Source organism: Chinchilla lanigera, unplaced genomic scaffold, assembly GCF_000276665.1.
Source record: "Chinchilla lanigera isolate Chin_1 unplaced genomic scaffold, ChiLan1.0 scaffold00019, whole genome shotgun sequence".
Taxonomy (NCBI): domain Eukaryota; kingdom Metazoa; phylum Chordata; class Mammalia; order Rodentia; family Chinchillidae; genus Chinchilla; species Chinchilla lanigera.
The window spans coordinates 4,354,342-4,378,393 of NW_004955420.1; the positions used below are offsets into that span (position 1 = coordinate 4,354,342).

The window sequence follows — 24,052 nt, forward strand, 5'->3', positions numbered from 1 at the left end:
TTTCTTTCTTTCTTTCTTTCTTTCTTTCTTTCTTTCTTTCTTTCTTTCTTTCCTTCCTTCCTATCTATCGATCTATCTATCATCTTTCTATCTATCTATCTATCTATCTATCTATCTATCTATCTATCTATCTATCATCTATCTTTTTGAGACAGAGTTTTGCTATGCAATTCAACCTGGCCTTGAACTCACTTTGTAGCCCAGGCTGGCCTCAAACTCACAGTAATAGGCCTTCTGAGTGCTGGGATTACAGGTGTGCACCACCACACCAGGTTTTTGGATGGTTTCTTTTCTGAAGTGTTGTGGTTAAAATTGGATCATTAGGGTGGGTCTTAGCCAAGTATGCTTGGGATAAATAGAGGTAACTTGGTCATAGACACGGAGAGAGGGAAGGATGTAAAGATACAGTGGAATATAGCTGTCTGTAAGCTAAGAACAGAGACCTGGAACATAAACTTTCCAGAGACCTTTGAAGGAATTAACTGGGATCTGGGACTTCTAATTTCCAGTACTGTGAGAAAATAAATTTCTGTTGTTATGCTACTTAGTGTGTAATACTTTGTTTTCACAGCCATCAACAAACACAGTGAGTTTAATTTGATTAAAGTATGTAGTAACAGGAATCTTATGAAAGACTGAGAATATAAAAAGAATAAACGTGATTAAAGCAGCTATATAAACAAAAGAAAGAACTTAGTTCTTTCATATTTTTTCTTCATTCACTTATTTCCACAATCATCTTTGTGCTTATTGTTGTTAAGCATTTTATTAGACGCTGTGGGCGTAAACGTGAATTTAGTATAATCTGTTTCTTGAGAAGATCAGGCTAGTGGTAGAGTTAAATAACTAACCAAATCATTTAAATACTGTTTGAAATGTGCTATAATAGAGATAGAAACAAGACTGGAGAGCAAATAGTAAGTTCATACAGAGCAGACAAAATAGTTTTTGCGGGCTTTGCAAAGGAAGATAGCTTCCATGCCATGTGGGGGAAAGTGTCAGAGTACGGCATGCAATGGGTACAGTGTATGGTAAAAGTTAAGAGAATAAAACAAAACAAAAAGCAGGCAGTACATGGGCACTCTTGACATGCTCTTTAAGGAGCTGTGGGAAATATGGGTGCTGGAGATGCAGAGATAAAAACTAAATACAGTATTTATATTTTAAGGTAAAAATCTGAGTTCACTGGAATACAGTTGGAAGTCATTGATGGATTTTAAGTAGAAAGAGAAATGATCAGATTGACTTCTGAAAACACTAATTTGGTGTCACAAGAAGGAAAGACTGGAAAAGGAAACATTTAGAAATAGGGCTTTGAGTTTAGGCCTAAGGTGATTAGGGCCTGTAACATGGTAATGTCCATAGGGATGAAAGGAAGGCATTGATTTGATAATTTCTTTTTGGGATACAGTATTTGATTGGCTATTCTTATCAATTAGATATTTTAGGTGAGGGAGAGGAAAGGTAAAAAGCTTTTTAGATTAGGAAATATATTATGCTGCTTATTACAATAGGCAATAAAGAAAAATAAGCCGGTTTTGCAGTAGAAACATTTTATTTAGTATTGGGCATGATGAGTGTGAGGTAGTCAAGAAATCTTCACGTGGAGAATTTCCCTAGCAGAAATTCACATTCAGTCCAGTGGCAGCGTGCCCAAGTCAGCAATATGTTATTAGGCCCTAAAGACCACTGTGAAACCATCTGAAAGTGAATATAATGATGTTATTAATTTGATGAGAGATTCTTATTCATTAGCCAAAATATCTTACTGGAGAGATATTAATTTTATAACAACATTGAGAGAAGGTCCTACATTAATTTATTGCGCATATAAAAGTCTGGAATCTATTTGTAAATTCAGAACCATTTTGGTATGACTGAAAGACTGATCAGTGTATGTGGAGTTGCTTTAAACAACTGGTGTTAAAAAGCAGCCTTACTGCATTTATAAGGAAGATAATTATTGGGCAAGAATACTTCCTCACTTGAGAATGGCCTGTTGGATGGTTTTTATGTCAATTCAATTCATTTCAACAAACATTTGATGAATACCAACTATGTAGTAGGCATTATAAGTAACTGCATAGGCCTGTCTTTGGATTATTCTCAAAATTTATGAGCTACTTATGTCACATATTATTTCAATTGGAGGGGCTACCAGAATACAGATATCTCATATAGGTTGTATTTGGTACTTCCTTTGGCAAGGAAGGGCAGTTTAAAGGGACTCACAGAGATCTTACTAAGTGGTTCCACAGGGAATTATGAATTTTTTAGAATCAGAGATTAGGGATTTTATTGAAGTGATTACAAAGGGGATAACGAATCTTTTAGAATCAAGGATTAGGTGTTTCAATTGTATGTCTTTTTCTGCTACAGCTGGTATTTCTAATACCTCTAGGAAATTTCTTGGTGTGATGGCAAAGACAAATAGCTGTGACACAAGGGATCCTACTTGCTACTCAATATTCATGAGCAGTGAGTGATTCAATGTCAGTGGAACTGTTTTCTCACCCATTGAATGAGTGATTGAATTAGATCAGTAATTCTTATGCATGTCTACACAAAATTTTGCATATAATTTTAGAAAATTCATGCAGCTGTGGAAGTGCAGCAGTAGCCCATACATTTATGCACGTTGAGCTACATGACCGCTGCCTTTCTAGTTTTAAAAATTTCTGATTGTGTAGTGTTTATACCCTTGAACTCTAGTGATTCTTTTGGTTTAGCAGTTGTTCTAGGTGGGCACCTCTGGAACATATAAGGTGGCTAATGAACAGTCAGCAGGACGGCAGTGTTGATTTGTTTCATGACCTCATTAGGCATACCTTAGTATTTACAGCTCAGTGAAGACATTGGCTCTACTATTCTGAGGTTTTATTTTTTGATGCTATAGAAACATTGGACTCAAAATTTTGAAAATGCCAAAAAGAAAATATAAATTACATTCATGCTTCTCTTCTCTGTGTTGACATTAGATATCAACATCTAATTTCTTTGACATTTTCACAATCATAAATGTAGGGTCCGTTTTTACTTTGCCTGGACTAAGAAACAGCAAGTTCTTTCCAAATATATATTCACTGATGCCAGTTTATGTTGTGTATATGTATGTATTTATTTATATTGTATTCATATATTTATGAATATATGGATATATAATATAGTTATATATATTATATAATATATATAATATATATTAATTGGGTAAAGGGAAGGATTGTTTGGCCATTTATTTATATTCCTCTTTGTTAAAATCTCAAGTTGGACTTATAATTAATGTTTTAATTATTTTGAGTTAAACAATGTTATATTAAAAATTTCATCTTAGCTTTTGGCTATTCCTGACTTTGATATGATCAGAGTTCTATTATTCCAGTAGATAATGAAATGATAGAACAAATAACTCAAATTGTATGAAAACATTTTTGTAGCTATTCTTCTCTAACTTTATAAGTCTTATAATTCCTGAGATGCTCTTTGAAGGCTGTAACACTCCAAGTTAAATATATCATTACCAATAAGATTTAGAATAGATATGTTCATTAGTGCATTAATTAACTAATCCTAGGTAATTAAAGTAATAACATAGCATTCAGATATATTCTGTGCCCTAACCATATTATTTCATTCTTTTCTTATTAATAAAAAGTATAATTTATATTTATGGTAGTTGTTTACCAAAAACATACAGTTTTAGATTCTTATAGAGTCTCAACATTCGCTTACCAATTACTTTGTGAAAATATTTTGATATTATGAAAATATAGATGATACATTAAAAGAATTTCAGAATCATACCTTTGCTTATAATGGAGTATTGATATCATATATTCCCTTTTATGTTCATATTAAAATTCGTGTAATTTGAAGACTGTGTCATTTGGGTCTGGAAGGAAGACATTTTTCTTTGCAATTTGAGTTATCATGTTATTATAATGTTACTAGTTAATTTAGACCTCTCTTTCTTTAGAAAGTTTTTACCACATTATCCTACGTTCTGTTTCTTGATCCTAACTCCATAGGTATTTCTTCTCCTTTGGCATATTATGCCTTGGACACAATTCTACAAATCCATATTTTGCACATTCTATATCATGAATTGATAATTGAAAATTATCTTCATAAATGTTTATCCTCCCTTATACAGCAAGGCTTCTTTGGTGATGGGACTCAGTCTTATTTATCATCTTACTTTTGAACCTAGTGAAGACTGTGTAACCCAGTAAATTTTTTAATGAGTAAATGAAAGTTTTATTTCTTATTGATTGCTAATGCCGATTTTGAATTATAAGACATAGATTAAAATATGTTTTTAATTTGTAACATTTTTAATGCTAGAGCCTTTAATATAAAAATTGAGAGATGAACTTAGTAAAATCTTTGGATCAAAAAATCACCTTTAAGTCTAAATGTATTAAATGAAAGTAAAATGAGCAAATGGTAACATTTTAGAAGCCTTTTTTTTTCATTTTTAAGAGCTTTATTGAAATATAATGACATATAATAAAAAAATCAAGTTTACAATTTTTTTCTGATACCGGGAGTTGAACTCACAACCTTGTTCTCGTCAGGCAGGCACTGTGCCACTGAGCTATATATGTGGCCAAGAGTACACAATTTCTGAAGTTCTCAGATATGTATACTCGCGTGAAACCATTACCGCAATCAATGCAGTGAACATGTACATCACCTCCCAAAGTTTTCTGATGCCTCTTTACAGTCTGTCGCTCTTATCCCTGCCTCTAGTTTTCTAGGCAACCACTGTTCACTCTGTTTTTTATATATTGGTTTTCATTTTACATGGTTTTATGTAAATGAAATCATACAGCGTATACTTTTTGTAGCTTCTCTAGTAGTTTGGAGATTCATACCTGTTGTGCATATTAAGAATTTTTGTATTTTAGTATTCTATTATATATAAAAGCTACAATTTGTGTGTTCTCTTGTTAATAATTATCTAGTTGGGTGCTGTCACACATAGAAAAGCTGCTATGAAAATTCATGTCAACAATTGTATATGATCCTATTCTTTCATTTCTCTTGGAGAAATACCTACCAGTGGTATGGCTAGACTACATACTACACATATATTTAACTTTTAAAGAATACTGCCAGACTCTTTCTCCAAAGTTGTAGTATCATTTACTTTGTAATGTAAATTCCAAGTCATCTACACTTTTTCCAACACTTCCTGGTATGTTTAATATTAGCTATCATAACAGTGGTGTAATAATTTCAATGTATATTTTCTTAATGACTGATATTGTTGATCATCTTTTCATTTGCTTGTAAGCCATCTGTATGTCTCTTTTTGGTGAAATATTTGAACACTTCAAGCAAATTCTCAATTGAGGCACATGTTATTTTTAGAGTTCCTTTTATTATTGAGATAGGATTCTCCATCTTTATTAGATATAGGATTTGCAAATATATTCTCCTAGTTTGTGATCTGTCTTTTCATTTTTTATTAGTGTATTTTGATTTATAAGTTTTAATTTTTATGCAATTTATTTGTCATTTTCTTCTTTTATGGGTTGTGCTTTATGGCTTCCCGCTAAGAAATCACTGGCTGCCTCAGTCTCACAAATGTTTTCTCCTGTGTCTTACCCTAAACTTTTTATTATTTTACATTTGAAATTTAAGTTTCTGATTCATTTTGAGAAATTTTCATGTGTTCATTAAGGTAATGATCAAGCTTTTATGTTGGCATATGGCTTTTAATTAATTGAGCATCAATTTCAGCAAAGACCTTACTTCACTGAACTATTTGGATTTTTTTTGTAGTTGTTGTTGGACATGAGTTGTCTGTATATTTGGGGGTCTGTTTTGGAATTTCTATTTTAGTCTATTGATCTATTTGGCTATTTCTGAGCTGCCATTCTAATTTATTGCATAGTATAAATTAATAATAAGCCTTTTAATCAGGTGAGTTCTACAACTTTGTTCATCTTTTCAAAATTGTTTTGACTATTCCAGGTCCTTTATATTTCTCCATAGTTTTAAAATCAGCTGTTACATTTCTAAAATGAAAATATTATTCTGGGTTTTTAAAAATATGTTGAATCTATATATTACCTTGAAGAGAGTGTAAGAAGTAGTGTCTTTATGCTGAGTCTACTGACCTGTAACAGGGCATGCCTTTCTCCTTACTTATGTCTTCTTTATTTGGTAGTATTTTGCAGTTTTCTCTTCATAAGCCTTATTTGCATTTATCAGACTTGACACTAAAGATTTCATATTTTTGATGTGATTTTTAAATAGTATTTTCCTAAATTTGAATTTCTGATAATTTGTTCCTAGCCTATAGACAGTGTTTTTATATTATACTAATTTTTGATCCTATAATCTTGCTAACCTCATTTATTTCTAGTCATTTGTTTTGTAAATTTCATTAGCATATCTTCTCTATAAATCATATGCCCTGTGTCATCATTTGCAATGACTATTTTGATTTTTCCTTACCAATCTGAATGTCTTCTCAAAATCTCCTGTTTTTACCCCTCCAGACGTATGCACAATATTTTGGCAAGAACCTCCCAGGTTATGTTGAATGGCAGGTTTAAACTCTGACATTGTTTTGATGTTCTGGACATGAGGAAGAAAATAAACATTCATTCTTTTACCATTAAAAATGATGGTAAAATGGATATTTTAGTAAAACAAGGATTTTAAAAAAGTAAATGCCCTTTATCAGGTTGAGAATGTTTTATTCCTACTGTGCTGAGAATTTTATTATCATGAGTGGTTATCGGATTAGTGTATGACATGATATTTTTGCATCTGTTGATGTGATCATGTTTTACAGTTTGTTAACATGATGAATTATATGGATTACTTTTTGAATGCTAGGGTAAACTTGCATTCTAATATATCTTCTTTGATTATTAATCAAAGATGATTTAATTAATGTTAATGTTGAATTATATTGGCAATTTTTTTTGAAGTTTTGCATTTATTTGCCCAATGCATACAAGCCTCACTTATTTTTTTTTTTCTTGTACCATTATGGTAGTAGAGTAATCCTGCTGTCACAGAATGAATTAGGAAATATTCTCTCCTCTGTAGTTATCTGGAAGGGTTTTGTTTTGTTTTGGGAGGTAGGGATTGAACCCAGAGCCTCAGCATACTGAGTGGTCTACCATTGACCTGCATCGTAAGCCCCTGGAAGATTTTTGAGATTTGGGATTTGGGGCTACTTCTTTAATGTTTTAGGAGAATTTTTTAGTGATGCCATCCTGGTCAGTGTGTGTGTGTGTGTGTGTGTTTATAAAAAGTTTTAGCTACAAATGCAAATTTCTTTAAAAGGTTCTTTATAGGTGTATAAATATCTTTTTTAGTTTTGGCAGTTTGTACTTTTGAAGGGTTTTATTTCCATTTCTTGGCATAAATTTACTTTTGTAATATTTTCTTAATATATTTATAAATATAGAACTTGAAGTGATACCTTATGTCTGATTCTGGTAGTAGGTGTTTTCCCTATTTTTTTTTTTGTATCAGTCTACCTAGAATTCATCATTTTTTCCTTAATCCTTTCAATATCAGCTTTTGATAATGAATTTTTTTTATTTTCCACTTGATTGATTTCTGATATGTTCTCTCATTTCTTTTAATTTTGTTTTAATTTTATGTTTGTTTTTCCTTAGTTTTTTTAAAGCTTGTATTTATAGTGCTTTTGAATTAAAGGTTACTCCCATAAAGTTTGCATTTGTTGTAATATTGAGTTTATTTTTTCCTTTGTGTAGTGTTATATTTTGTACGCTAGGAAGAAAAATAGAAAAGCTTAAGAGAAAGTTACTATTTTCTCCTCTGGAGACCAATTGAAGATTTCATTTGAACATCAGGGTTTCTCCTTGTATTACTTTCCCATTCCAGTCTGAAAGTAGTCATCTGTTAAATAGCTTACAATGTCTGATTTGTAAAGTATACATGCTCTTAATTTCAAATTAACTGTGCTTAAAGAGCATTGGTCTAAATGAATATTATTTTTATAACGTAGTAATTATAGTCAAGTCAAAATTACATTATTGCAGTTCTTTTATTTTTTAACTGCAGAAAATTTCTTGTTCTGTCTTGTCTACCTGGAGTATTTCTACTTCAGTAGCATCACACTGTCATTCAGTAAATAGTATGTGATGACTCAATCAGTAGTGATATAACTATTTTATTTGCCTATATTGGTTGAGGTATTGGGGATTGAATCTGTGCCAGGGAAGTACTCTATCCCTAAGGTGCATTTCTCATTTCATTTTTTGAGTAAAGGTCTCATTAACTCAGGTTGGCTTCAATCTTTCAGTCCTCCTGTTTTAGCCTTCTGTATTGCTGTATTACAGGTATATGTCACTGTGCCTGGCTCTGATAAACATTTTTGATCATTATTTGTGATGACCCCCAAATATTTTCTTTGCTTAAACTGTATTTCATTAATTAGTTATTTTCATTCTGAATATTTGTTGTTGGCATATATGCATATTAAATGTCTCTACTTTAGATAAGAGAGTGTATTAATAAGAGAGATTAATATTTTGCTACTTTCTCAGTGACAGTGTGCGTTTTGAGGTGTTAGGTTTCTGAGGGTGAGGCATACATTACAGACTTGGAAGTGAATAAAAAATTATCCTGGTGCCTCTAATCTGCTTGTGTTTAGAAAACTGACAAGAGAGAAAGGTTAGTAAATTCAGGAACAATGCAAAATAGGAAGGAATTATTTGACTATGATTATTCAGTCAGATTCCTGAAAGCTAGAGATAAGAGTTTTAGGGTAATGAGGTCATACAAGCCGTAAGGCAGTGTTTGGTACCTTCTAGATACTAAGCCTCGACACTGAAATATTGAAGATGTTTGCTATGTATCTGGATTACATAATATTTTTTTAGGTGCTGTAAGAAATTGTTGATTCTTGTTTTTCTTAAGAAAACCTAACCATAACTCAATGATTTCTGTTGTCCATCTTATTAGTCCAATTAATAATAGAAATAAAACAAAAAGGGAAAAGGAGTTTATAAAAATAATGTCTCAAATAATTTTTATTTTTGAGGATTTGATTCAGCTTACCTGAAAGATTTGAAAAATATATTAGTCCAAACTCTTTTTTGTGACAGCATTTATAATCTTTTGATAATATTTTTTTTGAAATTTTTATTTAATAATTTAGTATTTACAACTAAAATGCTTATTTTACTTAATACTAAAAATTCTGTTTTGGAAAGGATGCAAATTTTAGGATGAATGAAACTAGCTGTACATGGCAAACCTTGTAATGGAATGTTTTCTAATACAATAACAAAATAATAGACTTCCTCTACGAATTTAATAATTTTGAAGAGTAAAAAATTCATAAGTATTGCTTCAGAATTTTCCTTTCTTAGTGAACAATTGACCCTTGTTATTGTTATCACTCAATAAACAGATTAATAGAGCAGATATTAATTGATATGTAGAGTAATGTCCTAGTGGAGAGATCTTGCAGTTGTTCTGTCAGACTACTTATGTTGTGACTGCTTGGAGAAATAATGATATTAAAAGTTACCTATATACAAAATTTTGTTATGAGATCATCATAATATTCTGCGTTGAAATTGTTGTTTTAGAGGAAAAAGGTATTTTATCCCACAGTTAGATCCAAGGTCCCAAATGTAAATGTTCTGAAGGGAGACTAGCCCTTTAATTTTCCTAAGGAATATGGGGATGATACACTGGAGATACTGGATGGGTTTTCTGGCAAGTAGTTTTCCAGAGTTTGTTATTCAAACCCAGCATTACTCTACATGAAATTTGATACTGTTCATAGAATCATGATAAGTTGGGGAATTGGAGACTCACGAGGGCATTTCTTAGTTTCTTTAGACTGCAGCAGAATGGTATCTAGATTTCCATTATAACCACCTATTTCAGCATTGTATTCTACTCCAAGGAATCATTTCTGAACTTTTCACATTTGTTCCATTCCATAATTTACGATTCCTTCCCTTATAATGTTCTTAATAGGAGTTTTCTATTCTCTCTTAAGTGAATGAGCATTGATATTTATTAATGCCGATTATATGTTAGTAAGTAGCATGCTGAAAGGAGATTCTGAAAGAGTAATGGTATAAGTGTACATTTCTAGAGAAATGCTGGCATTGGATTTGGTTTCATGGAGGTAAAGAAAGAGGAGGATGCACTGAAAGTTGTTGCCACTTAGGCTAGCTCTTCTTTCATTCTTAGTAGTGTGGGATTATTCCATATCACTAGACATTTTTGGGTAGAAAGGGGTTTTCTCTTTTCCTACACATTTTCTTTAATCCCAGCAAACTATCATATGCAGGCATGAAGTTTTTAAAAGGAATAAGCCACAAGGAATAAGCCAGTAAGCCCAAATCATCTATGCTAATGGGAATCTCAACTACCTAAATTGGTCATAACGTCAAGTCTGTATACAGAAGGCAGCACTTTGCAAAATTTAAAATATGGTATTGGTCATTACTGTCAACAGTTTGGTCATGTATGATGAGCTGATAAGTTGTCTAAATAGAGATCCATTTTGTATTGTAATATTATGGAGTGAGAGGGGAAATCCCTTTGTAAAAATTCTCCACCACTATCTCCATAATCTCTACTTCACCGAGTTTCATCCAAGTGCGAAAATGAAAAATTATAACCTGCCAAGCATCAGTGGCAAAATGAAATGAAAAAATTGCAAGTTAATAATAGTGATGCCTCAAAAAAATTTCCTGGTCAATTTAACATTGCTTCACCCAAGGTCACTTCTCAGAGCTGATTATTTTTAGTAATTTGCAGATGAGACCATTCTACCTTGGTCATGGTTAGTGAAGATCAAGAAAATGGCAAAGAAGTTTTAAGATTCAAGGTTATCTGTCTTTCTCAAGATACAAACCAAAGTTTCATTTTATTTTCCTAAAATCTAGCAGAGAGATAATTTTCAAAAAATGAAACTTAAAGACTGTGTTACATTTTATTTGAGATATAAAAACATTTTTACATAAAACATTAGGTGTAAGGGTAATAGAAGTACATTGATTAGTAGAATAAGTATCACTTTAAATGGGAAGGAAAAATCCTCAATGAATTTTCTTAGTATTTTATTCTCATACTTTAAAAAAATCAGTGTAAGTTATATTGATAGCTGTTTTTAACTTACACAAATTACCCAAATTTACTTTATCTTACCTAATTTGAGATTAAATTATAGGCAGTCTTTGGTTATCTTCATTATATAGATAATTTAGATAATACAGCTAAAAATAAAGCAAAAATTAAAGACCTACCTTAATTTTATTATGTATAGATAACTTGTATTACTCTTTTACTATATGCCTTCCAGATTCATATGTGTTTCTGTGTTTGTGTGTGTGTGTGTGTGTATGTGTAGAAGAGAGATGAATGGGAAGATAAATTTTTAAAAATGAATCAACATTAGAGACATAGTGATATTTCATCCAGAATATCTTTGTCAATAATTATTAGTTTACATCTTCATTTTTAATGGCTCTATATGTGTATGTGGCATCTAAAATTGATGAATGTTTCAAATACTTCGTTTTTCACCATATTAGCAGTTCTAAAATAAATACAGCTTTCAATATCTATCAGACTATATAACAACATTTATGTTTCATTAGTACATGAAATACCATATGTATCTCTCATTTGAGTAAGACAAAATACAAGCAAAGAAAATAATAAAAGGTAGCTAGGAAGGGACAAGGGGATGGATCTTTTGCAATAGGGAAGGGGTCCAAGGGAACAAGGACGAGGGGTGAGTAGGAGGGAATGGTAAATACGTAGAATAAAGTTTTGCCATGTACAGGACCATAAGAACATCAGTGAATGTAAACATTATATGCTATAAATATGAGCTAAGATATATAACAATGTTTGAAAGTAAAAATGATGGAAAGAGGCATTTAATCCTATTGCAAATATTTTAAGAAGATGTCAATTTATACTTCCATCAGCAATATTTTAAAATGTACTTTTATCACATTTTTACAGGAAAAAATCCTTTAATTAAGTAGGTGCATTGTTTTATTTGTTCATGATACAGTACTAAATGCATTTTCAAATATTCAGTGGGTATTACACAATCTTTTATGAATATCTTAATGTATTTTCTCCATTTTTCCCATTTGTATCATCTTTTTACTCATTACCATTTAATAAACTTTGTTTTTAAAAAGGATATTAATCACTTGTTTTAATTTTATTTCCTAAGTTTTTAATTCTGAGTTACTTGTATTTTCTCTCAATATCTTAATCTTATCTGGCAATGAGTTGTGCTTACAAAACTTTCCCTCACAGAAAGTTATGTGACTATTTAAGTTTTTTTGTCCACTTTTTAATGTTTAATGTTTTATCCATAAGAAATTTATTTTGCATGATTTAAGGTAAAAAATATAACAATTTATGTTAACAACTGCCTTGAATGAGTAGCCTAGCCTTTGTTATTGATTTGAAACACTTTGGTTGTTAATACATATTCAAACTGTGTTCTGAAAGGTTTAGCTATTCTATGATGTGCCCATGAGTCATGTTGTTAAAAAAAATAGGGCTTTTTTTTTAACTTCCTTATGTCTCTGTTGAAGTAGGGGTGATTTTTTGTTTACCTTTTACATAATTTCTTCTTGATTTTCCATCAGATTTATTGAAATTCAATTTATTTACATAAATCAATAGTTAAATAGGTGCCACTAGGTTCAAAATAGCATTTACATCACTTCAAAAGCTCTCATATGCTTTTACAGTCGTTTTTCTTCCAGTATTGCTGGCCTCTGGCAATTATTGATCTGTTTTTTATACTATAGTTTAGATTCTACTGCGAGTTTATATTTTTGAGAAAACACAATAGATAGTCTTTTATGTGTGGGTTTTTTTTTACCAGCATAATGCTGGTGAGATTCATTGATATTTGTTCCTTTTTAGTGCTGAGTATTATTCAGTTGCATTGATATACCAATTTGTTTATCTATTCACATACTTCATATACATACTTTTTCATTTGGATTTAGCTGAAGTTTTTACTATTGTGAATATAGCTGCTAGAAACATTCTCATACATTTTCATATGTGAACGTATGTTTCATATTTCTAAATAACACAGAATTAATGGAATTAATGCTAAGTCTGTGTCTGCAGGTAACATAAGAAACTTCTAAGTAGTATTCTTAGGTGTCTGTGCCATTTTACATCCCTACTAGCATTGTATGAAAATTCTCATTGTTTCACACACTTGCCAACACTGAGTATGGTCAGTTTCTTTAATTTAGCCAGTCTGGTAAATGTACAGTACTTTCTGTTTCTGGTTTTTAACTTATATTTCCTTGATCATAATATTCTTTACATTTACATATAAATTATAGAAGCCATATAGTTTTAAAAACTGATTGACTTGCAATTTTGATTCTGTTTAATAATAGAACAATTTAGGAAGAACTGAACTTATAATAATATTGATCTCTAAAACTATTAAAAACTATTGAGCTCTTTAAGTTATGAACATAGTATACTTTTTCACTTAGGTCATAACATTTTTCTTCTGAAAAATTTGGCAAGGTATGAGGCTTGCATATTAAAATTATTAAGTATTTCATAGTTTATGTCATTTGAATGTTACTTTGAAGCATTTTAATTTCTACTCTTTTTGCTGGCATATAGAAATATAATTTTTGATTTTTGTATATTGACTTTGTATCCCTCATGCTTATTACACTTGTTTTTTATTTTCAGAGCTTTCTGTAGATTCCTGTGGTCTCTCCATGGACTTCTTTTTCTGAGTGTAAAGTTTTCCTCTTTTTTTTCTCCAAATCCCATGCTTTTCTTTTTCTTGCTTTTATTACTTACCTTACTATTTTACATTTTTCATGGCTTAAATAGGCAGTACAATGTCAAATACAGAAAAGAGAAAGCATTTAGTGTTTTAAGCATTTTATGATACTACCTGCTAGCTATAGGGTTTTCAGAAATGCTTTTGTTAGTCTTCATTTGCTTTTATGGAATACCACAGAAAAGATGGTTGAAGTAAAAAAAAATTTCCTCACCATTCTTCTGGATAGGAAATCTAAGATCAAAAATCAAGATGCTTTCAGGGTTGGTGTCTGGTGAGGCCTTTCTTCCTGGTTTGTAGAAAATCACCTTCTCACTGTATCCAAACGTGTCCTTTTACATGTCGGTAAGGAGAAGAGGTCTGTAGTATCTCTTTCTTTTCTTATGAGTATACTGGTTCTGTTGATTTGGGCCTTAATCTATGACCTCATTCAACCTTAATTCTCTACTTACCGTCCCCTCTCTTGAAATAAAGTCAGATTGGTAGTTAGTGATGAAACATGAAATTTGGAGGACAAAATTCAGTCCATAACAGATGGTCTAATTTCTTAAAATATGTTTTATGACTGTGTGTCAAATTTTGTGAACAACTTTTTGGCATCTCTTGAGAGGATCATGTGTATTTTCTTTTCTGTAAGGAATTACAAAATCTATTTTTTGACTGTTCTACTCACTTTGCATCTACTTGATTAGGTTTTTGTGTGCACTTAAAAAATCGTATGTGTGTGTGTGTAATTTATTTGCTTTACTTATTGGTGAATTAAGTTCACTAAATTTTGTTAGTGATATATTTTCATATCTGTAATCACAAGAAACACTGATCTATAGTTTTTCTTTGTTGTAATATTTTGGTTATGGTTCAGTATAAACTTTATTTTCTCCAAAGTTAGAAAAGATTCCTTTTTCTTCTTTTTTCTGAAAGTGTTCATGTAAACTTGATACTATTTAAGTTAAATCTTTGATAGAATTCTTCAGTGGTGCTATGGTGGTATTTTTGCTTGAAAAGTTTTTGGAAATGTTTTAAACTTGAATTTCATGTCTTTCTTTGATAAGGGTTTCGTTATTCCTTAAAATAGAAATTTAAGACTATTGAGTTTCTTTCTTCTAGTAAGAAATTTTAATTCTATAAATTGTTTCTCAGCATTTTTAATTGTCAGAAAAATATTTTAATTAATAAAAGATATTTTTGTTGGGCTTAGATTTCTAAATTGGTGGAGTTATTTTTTTGTTTCAGAGTTTGAAGGGCAATACTCCATTGTCTGAAGAGAGTTTGGCTATCATTCTCTTCTTATTTCTTTTGTAAATGTTACCTTTTCCTAGTTGCTTTTACTATATGATTCTGGAGTCTTTTCTGAACATCTCAGGTGTTCAGTGTTTTTCCATTCTAAATACATCTCTGAAACTACTATGAACTCTGAAAATAGTTTGTCCTACTGTTTTCCAGTAAGTTTTTTCACTAGTCTTAAGTGATTCTACTCACACATGGACGTATCAACCTAATCAGTGATTAAAATGGACCTCCATGCATATTTTTAAAGATATCACTTATTTGTGCAACTTCTGTCTCCTTTTGGTGTTTCCCATAAATTCTAGTTTCCTTTGTCTCCACAAACCCTGAGTTCTATACCTTCACTTCACAGAGACTTATAATCCTTGTTTAGCTTCTCCTTTCCCATACTAAGGCTCTAAAACTGCCTCTAGGTGACAAAACTGGAGTCAGCAAAAGGATTCATCTTTTTTAAGTCTAATACAGTGTTCCCTGTTTATTGTTTGAAAACAGTGTTTTTATGTAATTTTCTTGTTTACTTATTCTTTAAGGTGGAAATATAAGTCTGCTAGGCTTTGTTTAAATTTTATTAAAGTACGAGTTTATAATTTGTTATGAACAAAGATGTCTAGTGCCAAAAATAAGCTTGAACTCCAATGATGTGCTGATGTCTTATGTTTTCATTATCTGTAGATAGTTCATTTTAAGTATCTGCCTTATTCATTTAATTATTGTTTACATTAATTATCCACTTTAATCAGTATCAATATTTTAATTATAGTTTTATAATTATATAATTGGCACTGTTCTAATTTCATGCGCATTTCAAATATTCCTTAGAAAGACATCTTTAAAAAAAAATATTGACAAGAGCTGCTGGAACCCAAATCATGTCTTTGGATTCTGAAACCACTTGCAGAGGTGAGAGTGGAAGAGATGTTTCATATCATCATTGTAGCTTTTTAGTCAGTTCTTGCTTTTAATGGATGTTTAGTTTTAAAATTTTTTTAATTTTTAAAGAATTTTTCATTTTAAAGAGAAAAAATAAAAGAAGTTTCAAAACAAGATAATAGGAGGGTAACAATGGTTAATACATTGCATATTGTTATCTTTAAACTAGTTACTCAAGAGTACACGATACAGGCAATTAATTGTCCAAACAATATTAGCACAAACCTTTCTTTGTAAAGAACAAAGAGATATTAGTAGTATAACTGTCTTAACTATCTTGTATATATATTTTTGCTGTTCCCTTCCTTTTTTTCTCCTTTTCCCCCATCCTAGTTTCTCTTTCATGTTGGACATAAATAAGTTCAGTTTAAAGATGTTTTTATCATCTTGTGCTTGTTTAGTGTTTTTGCCATTATGTTTTCCTAGGTTTGTTTTGTTTTTTTTTTTGGTTTTTTTGGTTTTTCTCCGGTACCGGGAACCGAACTCACGACCTTGCGCTTGCCAGGCAGGTGCTTTTGCCGCTGAGCTAGATCCCCAGCCCCTCTGAGCTAGATCCCCAGCCCCTTGAGCTAGATCCCCAGCCCCTCCTAGGTTTGAAAGTCAACTCTATTTATAAAATCCTCTCACAAAAAGTATATGAAATTATACCTTATTAAATGTCTAGGTCTGGAGGTATTGCAGTGTACTAATACAAACAGCTTTATATGAAATATGAAATATTTATGTTTTTCAAAGTCCTTTTTTCCCCTACCATCTGATTTTGATTTAGTATTTTCTTTACTATCCTGCCCTGGCTTTGCCTGTTTCATTATTGCAAATACCTTTTTTTTTCTACCTCTCTTTTCCCCTTCTTTATCTTCTATCCTCTCACTTACCCACTCTTAATTTTTTCATTCACTGCTATTTAACTCTCTTTGATGATATAGGGATCTACAATACCAAGTCTTCTAGTATTAGTCCTACTTTCACCTCAAATGAATTAATCAGTTACCTTTTTTGTACATTAATTCTGTCTGAAGTAATGATCCTCTTGCTCAGTGTTAAAATAATAGACTTTTCTTTTTTACCACACTACCTTTGTAAAATAATTATCTGTATTTTGGGTTTTAATTTTCTATGCCTTGAATTGCAAGGTATGTTTCGTTCCTAAGGGATTTAGTGGCTGTTTTAACACTCCAGAAGCTGCTGTCTTAAACATAGTCTTGGATAAGAACAGCAGCAAAGTCCGAATATTCACATTTCATAAGAAGGAAAGAATCATGTAAAGAGCCATATGGAAAATATCAGCATTGTAGAACTAATTGTTATATAACATTTTCATTCAAAACATAAATATAACATTCTTTTTTCATATGTTTGGGTGAGTCAAATTGAGTATTATCTATATTTCTACTTATTTCATTATCAAAAGAATTGCCTGGCCATTAAGTAGTTATTAAGGTTTCTTTAAGGAAATTAAAAGTAGTTGTACACATAGGTTAAATTGACTATATGTTATTTTTTGTATTTTTTTTTTACTTATAAAGAGAATAAAAATGCAATAACAGAGGAACAACAACATAGACAAAAACAAAGCAAAGCAAAAACAATAGAAATGATACAGAGTCTCAAAACAAAATGATAGGAATTAGCAATGGATGGTATATTACCTATTGTTATCTTTAATGAAGTTGCTCAGTTTACCAGATGTAAAACTGCACGATTGATCAAACCATTAAAGAGAATAAAAAATAATAAAAAATAACATTAGAAATGATACCTAGCTTCACCAAACAAGATCATATGAATTCACCAGTGGTTGTTATATTGCAGATTGTTGTCTTCAAACTAGTTGTTTAGATTACCAGATGTAAGCATCCAGAATTGTAAAAATTGTAAAAAAAATTTAAGCATTAACTATTCCTTTTGATAAACCATTTACATCAGCAGTACACTTATCCCAGCTATCCTTCTATATGCATATATGTATATATATGTGTGTGTGTGTGTGTGTATTTTCCCCCTTCTTTCGTTTTCTCCTTTCCCTCATTCTAGTTGTTCCTTCGTTTGAGAAACTTCTTTGCCCTACATAATATCTATTATACATTTTGGGTTTTATTTACTCTTTCAAGTTCTTACAGTAGGGAGGAAATACAATGTTTACACAATGTTTTTATGAATTGTCTTTCTACCCCTATGTCTTCAAGATTTCTACCTACTTCTTCTTCCAGTAGATTTAGTGTTGCTGTTTTGATATCTAGATCTTTGATCCATTTTGACTTTAGTTTAGTGCATAGTGATAGACATGGGCCTAGTTTTAGTCTTCCACATGTGGAGAACTAGTTTTTCCAGCACTGTTCATTAGAGAAGCTATCTTTTTCCAGTGGACATGTTTGGCCCCTTTATCAAAGATAAGGTGGCTGAGTATGTTTGTAGTTGTGTCTGTATCTTCTAATCTGTTCCATTGATCTTCAGATTTGTTTTTCTGACAGTACTATGCTGATTTTATCATAGTAGCTTTGTAGCTTAATTTCAAATCAGGGATTGTGATACCTCCTCTCTTTCCCTCATTGCATAGGATTGCTTTTGCTATTCTAGGCCTTCTCTGGTTCCAGATGAATTTTAGGAATGTTTTTTCTATATCTGTGAGGTATGCTAATGGTATTTTAATTTGGATTTCATTGAATCTGTACAACAATTTTAGGAGTATGGCCCTTTTCACAATGTTGATTCTTCCTATCCATGAGCAAGGAATATCTTTGCATTTTCTGAAATCCTCTTTGATTTCTTTTCTCAGAGTACTGTAATTTTCACTGTATAAATCTTTTACTTCCCTTGTTAGACTGATTCCCAAGTATTTCATTTTTTTAGATGCTAATTTGAAAGGTGTGGTTTCCCTAATTTCTCTCTCAATAAGTTTATTGTTTGTGTACAAAAATCCTATTGATTTTTGAGTATTGACTTTGTATCCAGCCACACAGCTGAATTTGGTTATTAACTCTAGGAGTTTTTTGGTGGAGTTTTGGGGGTCTTGTATGTAGAATATCATGTCATCTGAGAGTAATGATAATTTCACTTGTTCCTTTCCTATCTTTATTCCTTTCATTTCTCTCTCTTGTCTAATTGCTCTGGCTAGTGTCTCCAGAACTATGTTGAATAGAAGGGGGGACAGTGGACATGCTTGTCTTGTTCCTGATTTTAGAGTGAAAGCTTTCAGGTTTTGTCCATTTAGTGTGATGTTGGATGTTGGTTTGTCATATATGACTTTTATCAGAGTGAGGTAAAGACCATCTATTCTTATTTTTTGTAGGGTGTTTATCATGAATGAATGTTGGACTTTATAAAAAGCTTTTTCTGCATCTATTGTGATGATCATGTGATTTTTGTCTTTGACTTTTGATATGGTGTATTACATTAACTGATTTGCATATGTTGAATCATCCCTGCATTCCTGGGATGAATCCCAGTTCACCATAATATATAAGCTTCTTGATGATTTGCTGCATTCTGTTTGCTTGTATTTTATTGAAAATTTTTGCACTTATATTCCTTAGAGAGATTGGCTTGTAGTTCTCGTTTTTGGTTGTATCTTTCTCTGGTTTTGGTATCAGTGTAATACTTGCCTCCAGGAATGAGTTAGGGAGAATTCCTTCCCTTTCAATTTCATTAAAGAGTTTCAGAAGAATTGGTGTTAAGTCTTGTCTAAATTTCTGGTAGAAATCAGCTCTGCATCCATTAGGAAGTGAGTTTTTCCTTGTTGGTAAGTTTTTTTTATTACGTTTTCAATTTCATTGGCTGATATTGAGTTATTCAGGATTTTTATATCTTCTTGATTCAGCTTTGATAAGTCATATGTCATAAGGAATGTGTCCGTTGGCTGATACTGAGTTATTTAGGATTTTTATATCTTCTTGATTCAGCTTTGATAAGTCATATGTCATAAGGAATGTGTCCGTTGGCTGATACTGAGTTATTTAGGATTTTTATATCTTCTTGATTCAGCTTTGATAAGTCATATGTCTAGGAATGTGTCCATTTCCTCTGTATTTTCTAAGACTAAAGAATTTCAAAGTAGGTGTTCATGATCTCCTGAATTTCTATAGTGTCTGTAGTGATTTCATCCTTTGCATTCCTTACTGCATAAATTTGACTTTTTTCTTTCCTTTCTTTGATAAGGTTGCCTAAGGGTTCATCAATTTTATTATTCTTTCAAAGAATCAACTTTTCAATTCATTAATGCTTTGCATTGCTTTTTGGTCTCCATTGCATTTATTTCTGCTCTGATCTTTATAATTTGCTGCCTTCTTTGGGCTTGACTTGCTCTTCTTTTTCTAGAAGCTTGAGGTGTAGCATAAGATTGTTTATTTGTGTTTGTTGTTTATTCTTGATGTTGGAATTCACTGTTATAAATTTCCCTGTGAGGACTGCTTTCGTTGCATCCCATAGGTTCCTATAAGTTGTATCTGCATTTTCGTTTGATTGTACATATTATTTAATTTCTTCTTTAATTTCATCTGTGACCCATTGGTTGTTCAGATGCATGCTATTTAATTTCCATGTGTTTATAGAGTTTGGGGAATTTATTTTGTCTTTAATTTCTAATGTCATTATATTATGGTCTGATAGTATGCATGGGATAATTTAAATTCCTTTGCATTTATGTAGGCATGTTCTGCGTACTATTATATGGTTTATTTTAGAGAATGTCTCATGTGCAGCTGAGAAGAATTTATATTTTGATGTTGTTGGGTGAAACATTCTGTAAAGGTCTACTAAGTCCATTTGTTCACAAGTTTTGTTTAGTTGTGTTATTTCTTTGCTGATTATTTGTCTAGCTGATCTATCTCTTTGTGATAATGGGGTGTTAATGTCTCCTGTTATTTTATTTTATTTTTATTTTTGGTTTTTCTCCAGTTCCAGGAACCGAACTCATGACATTGTGCTTGCCAGGCAGGCGCTTTGCTGCTGAGCTAAATCCCCAGCCCATGTCTCCTGTTATGATTGTGTTATTACTTATTTGATTTTTCACTTCTGTTAAAATTTGTCTTATATAATTGGATGCTCCTATATTTGGTTTATAGATATTCATGACTGTTATCTCTTCCTCTTGAATTTTTCCTCTAACAAGTATTTAGTATTAACCTTCTTTATCTCTTTTTATTGTTCTTGTTTTGAAGTTCACATTGTGTGCAGACAGAATACCTATCCCTGCTTTTTTTCTGTGTTCCTATCATATGGAGTATTGTTTTCTGTCCTTTGATTTTCAGTCTATGAATTTCCTTTTGAGTTGTGTGTTTCTTGTATACAGCATATTTTTGGCTTTTGTGTTTTGATCCACTCTGCCAGTCTGCTTCTTTTCATTAGTGAATTGAGATCATTTATGTTGATAGTTATAACTTATCAATTGGCTTATCTTTGTCATGTTATTTTCTTGCTGTTGCCTCATCCTTTTTCCCTATGTTTAACTGCTTTCTCTGCTTGGTGCTTCCTTTCTCTTGTTGTCCTTGGAATTGCGGTCATTTTTATCTCTTTTTAGAATATATTTTAGTACTCTTTGTAGGATTAGTTTGGTGCTAATGAATTTTGTCAGTTGTTCTTTAATGTGGAAATATTTTTTTCTCCATTAATTTTGAAAGATAGTTTTGCATGGTACATGTGTTTTGTTTAGAAATTGTTTTCTTTCAGGACCTGAAATTCTTCACTCCAAGCTCTTTTTGACTTGATACTTTGTATTGAGATATCTGCTGGGATTTTGATGGCCTTATTTTATAGGTGATCTGTTTCTTTTCTCTAACAACTTTTAATATTCTGTTCTTTTGCTGAATTTCTGGGATCATGATCACTATATGTCTGGGTGTAGATTTATTTTGTTTATGGCTAATTGGAGTTTTATGTGCCTCACTTTCTTGTATGTCTATTCTTTCTCCGTGCTTGGCAAGCTTTCTGCTATTATTTCTCTAAATAGTCTTTTTATATCACTTGTGTTGACTCCTGCTGTTTCTTTGACACCTATTAATCTTACATTGCTTTTCTCTGCTTTGTCTTGCAGTTGTTGAATTGTTATTTTCTGTTTCCTTATTTTAGAGAGATCCTTCCTTTCATGATCATTTGTTGCAATGCTGTTTTCAAGGTGTGATAATCTATCTTCGGCTTTGTTCAATTGGTTGTGCCAGCTTTTGATGGAAGTTTTAATTTCCTGGATATCTCTTTGAAACTGTTTCATGCATTCTAATTCTTTCCTCTATTCATTCAAGGTTTCTGTCATTTTTGTATGCTCTATTTTCTTAACTCAATCTTCTTTAAATGTGTTTAGCAATTCTGTCATTATTATTGTCATTTCTTTTTGTACCTGAGTTGTTCTTATGTTATGTCTTCTATGATCTGATGGAGTTGCTTCTTTAGTTCATTTGCTATCATTTCAGAAATTCCAGGTGTGTGACTTCTAAGCTCTTCTGTGTTGATGTCTCCTAGGCTTTTTTGGGTGGAATGAAGATCTGAAATTGCATTTTGCTCCTTCACTTTGTCATTTTTGAAGATATGGAGTTTCCCTGTAGCTCAGCTTCACTCCTGTTATGGTATACGAGTGGTGTGGCAAGGACCCGAAGATCCTTGGTGGTCAGTGTGGCTCCTACAATGGTGTGTGGGGCAGGTTGCAGTTGATGATGTTCCCAAATCTGTCCAGGTCTCAGTCTGGCCCCTACACTGGTGGCGGAAGGGTGAATATGGCTCACAGAAGTTCCTGAAGCTGTCCAGGGCTCAACCTGGCTCCCGTGAGTTATGTGGTGGGGGGAGTGTTGTCACCAAAGCTGTCTGGAGCCCAGCCCAGCTCCAGTGCCAGTGGACGAGGGTTGGGGAATCCAGCTATATATTATTGATTTTGTGTCAAAATTGAGTTTTTATTTTTCATGGTTGTATATTTGCTTTCCATTACTGGGTATCTTGTCCTTCAGATTTTATAAATATTCTTACATTTTTCTTTTATCATATGTATTAAACATGTTTATTAACAATTTCTAGATAGAATAAAGACAGTTTTCAAAATAGTACTACATCTGGGGATATATAGCTCAGTGGCATAGTGCCTGCCTGGGAAATTCTAGGTCCTGAGTTGGATTCCAGGTACCAGACCAAAAAAAAAAATGAAATCACTATTCCTTTTTATTTAATATTTTTAGGCAAGCATGCTGCCACTGAGCAGCCTTTTCAGTATTCTCAGTGTACTTTGTGGCCCCAAAAGAATTATTTGGCTGTCACTGTTAGTGCATTTCTATACTAAATACCCAAAGCTAGTCAAAAGAAATATTGACCTACTACCTGTAATGTCTCATTAACATCACAGAATATTCACATGTGAAGTTACTTAGAAAAACTATGCAGATTGCAGATATGTGAAATATAATATCCTCAACAGATTTTGGCAATGAAAATAGCATTCTAAGTGAGCAATCATAGTGAAGCAGTATTAAGTAGGAAGGTTTGTTGATAATGAGTTTGGAGTAAATTTTAAATGAGAGAGAAACAGTTCTTCATAAAAGCCATTCATGTGGGGAGAATGAATGCATATAAGAAGATGTGAACACAGTATATGCAAATGATTGCTCTTTTCTGTTGGGCTTCTACTCACTATTCTTTTAAAACTTGTTGCATAAAATCCTAGTGTTGGAATCAAATCCTGTTTCAAATTCTTTGCCGCATAGCACTGTTTATATGGCCTTGAGTAACCATTTATCTCATTTTACAAAGAAAGACAAAATTACCAACCTTCAGAATAAAATAAAAGTGCTTCTAAATTTTTAACAGTGGATCTAGGCAAACAGTAATTTAATTGTATTACAACTGTTAGTATGTGTTTATTATAAATAGCATATAGGCCATTCTATAGTGCTTATTTTCTCTAGTAGTCTATAAATCTGTGAAGGGGCAGCTTTTATATCAAGCACTTTATTGGTAAATATATATGTGTGTGACAGATGTTTACAGAATGAGTAACTAGCCACAACACAGAAACTTTTTGAAAGAGTAGCACGTTTATTT

At 31.9% G+C, this 24,052-nt stretch overlaps 1 protein-coding gene across 2 annotated transcripts in view; it reads left to right on the forward strand.

The window, feature by feature from the left end:
- Positions 1 to 24,052, forward strand: part of Naaladl2 (N-acetylated alpha-linked acidic dipeptidase-like 2) — a gene marked incomplete in the record, with an annotated part of 1,228,826 nt that overhangs the window by 29,011 nt on the left and 1,175,763 nt on the right. The window contains 1 exon segment of one of the 2 annotated variants that reach the window (XM_013513456.1): positions 15,934 to 16,009. 2 annotated transcript variants of the gene reach the window in all.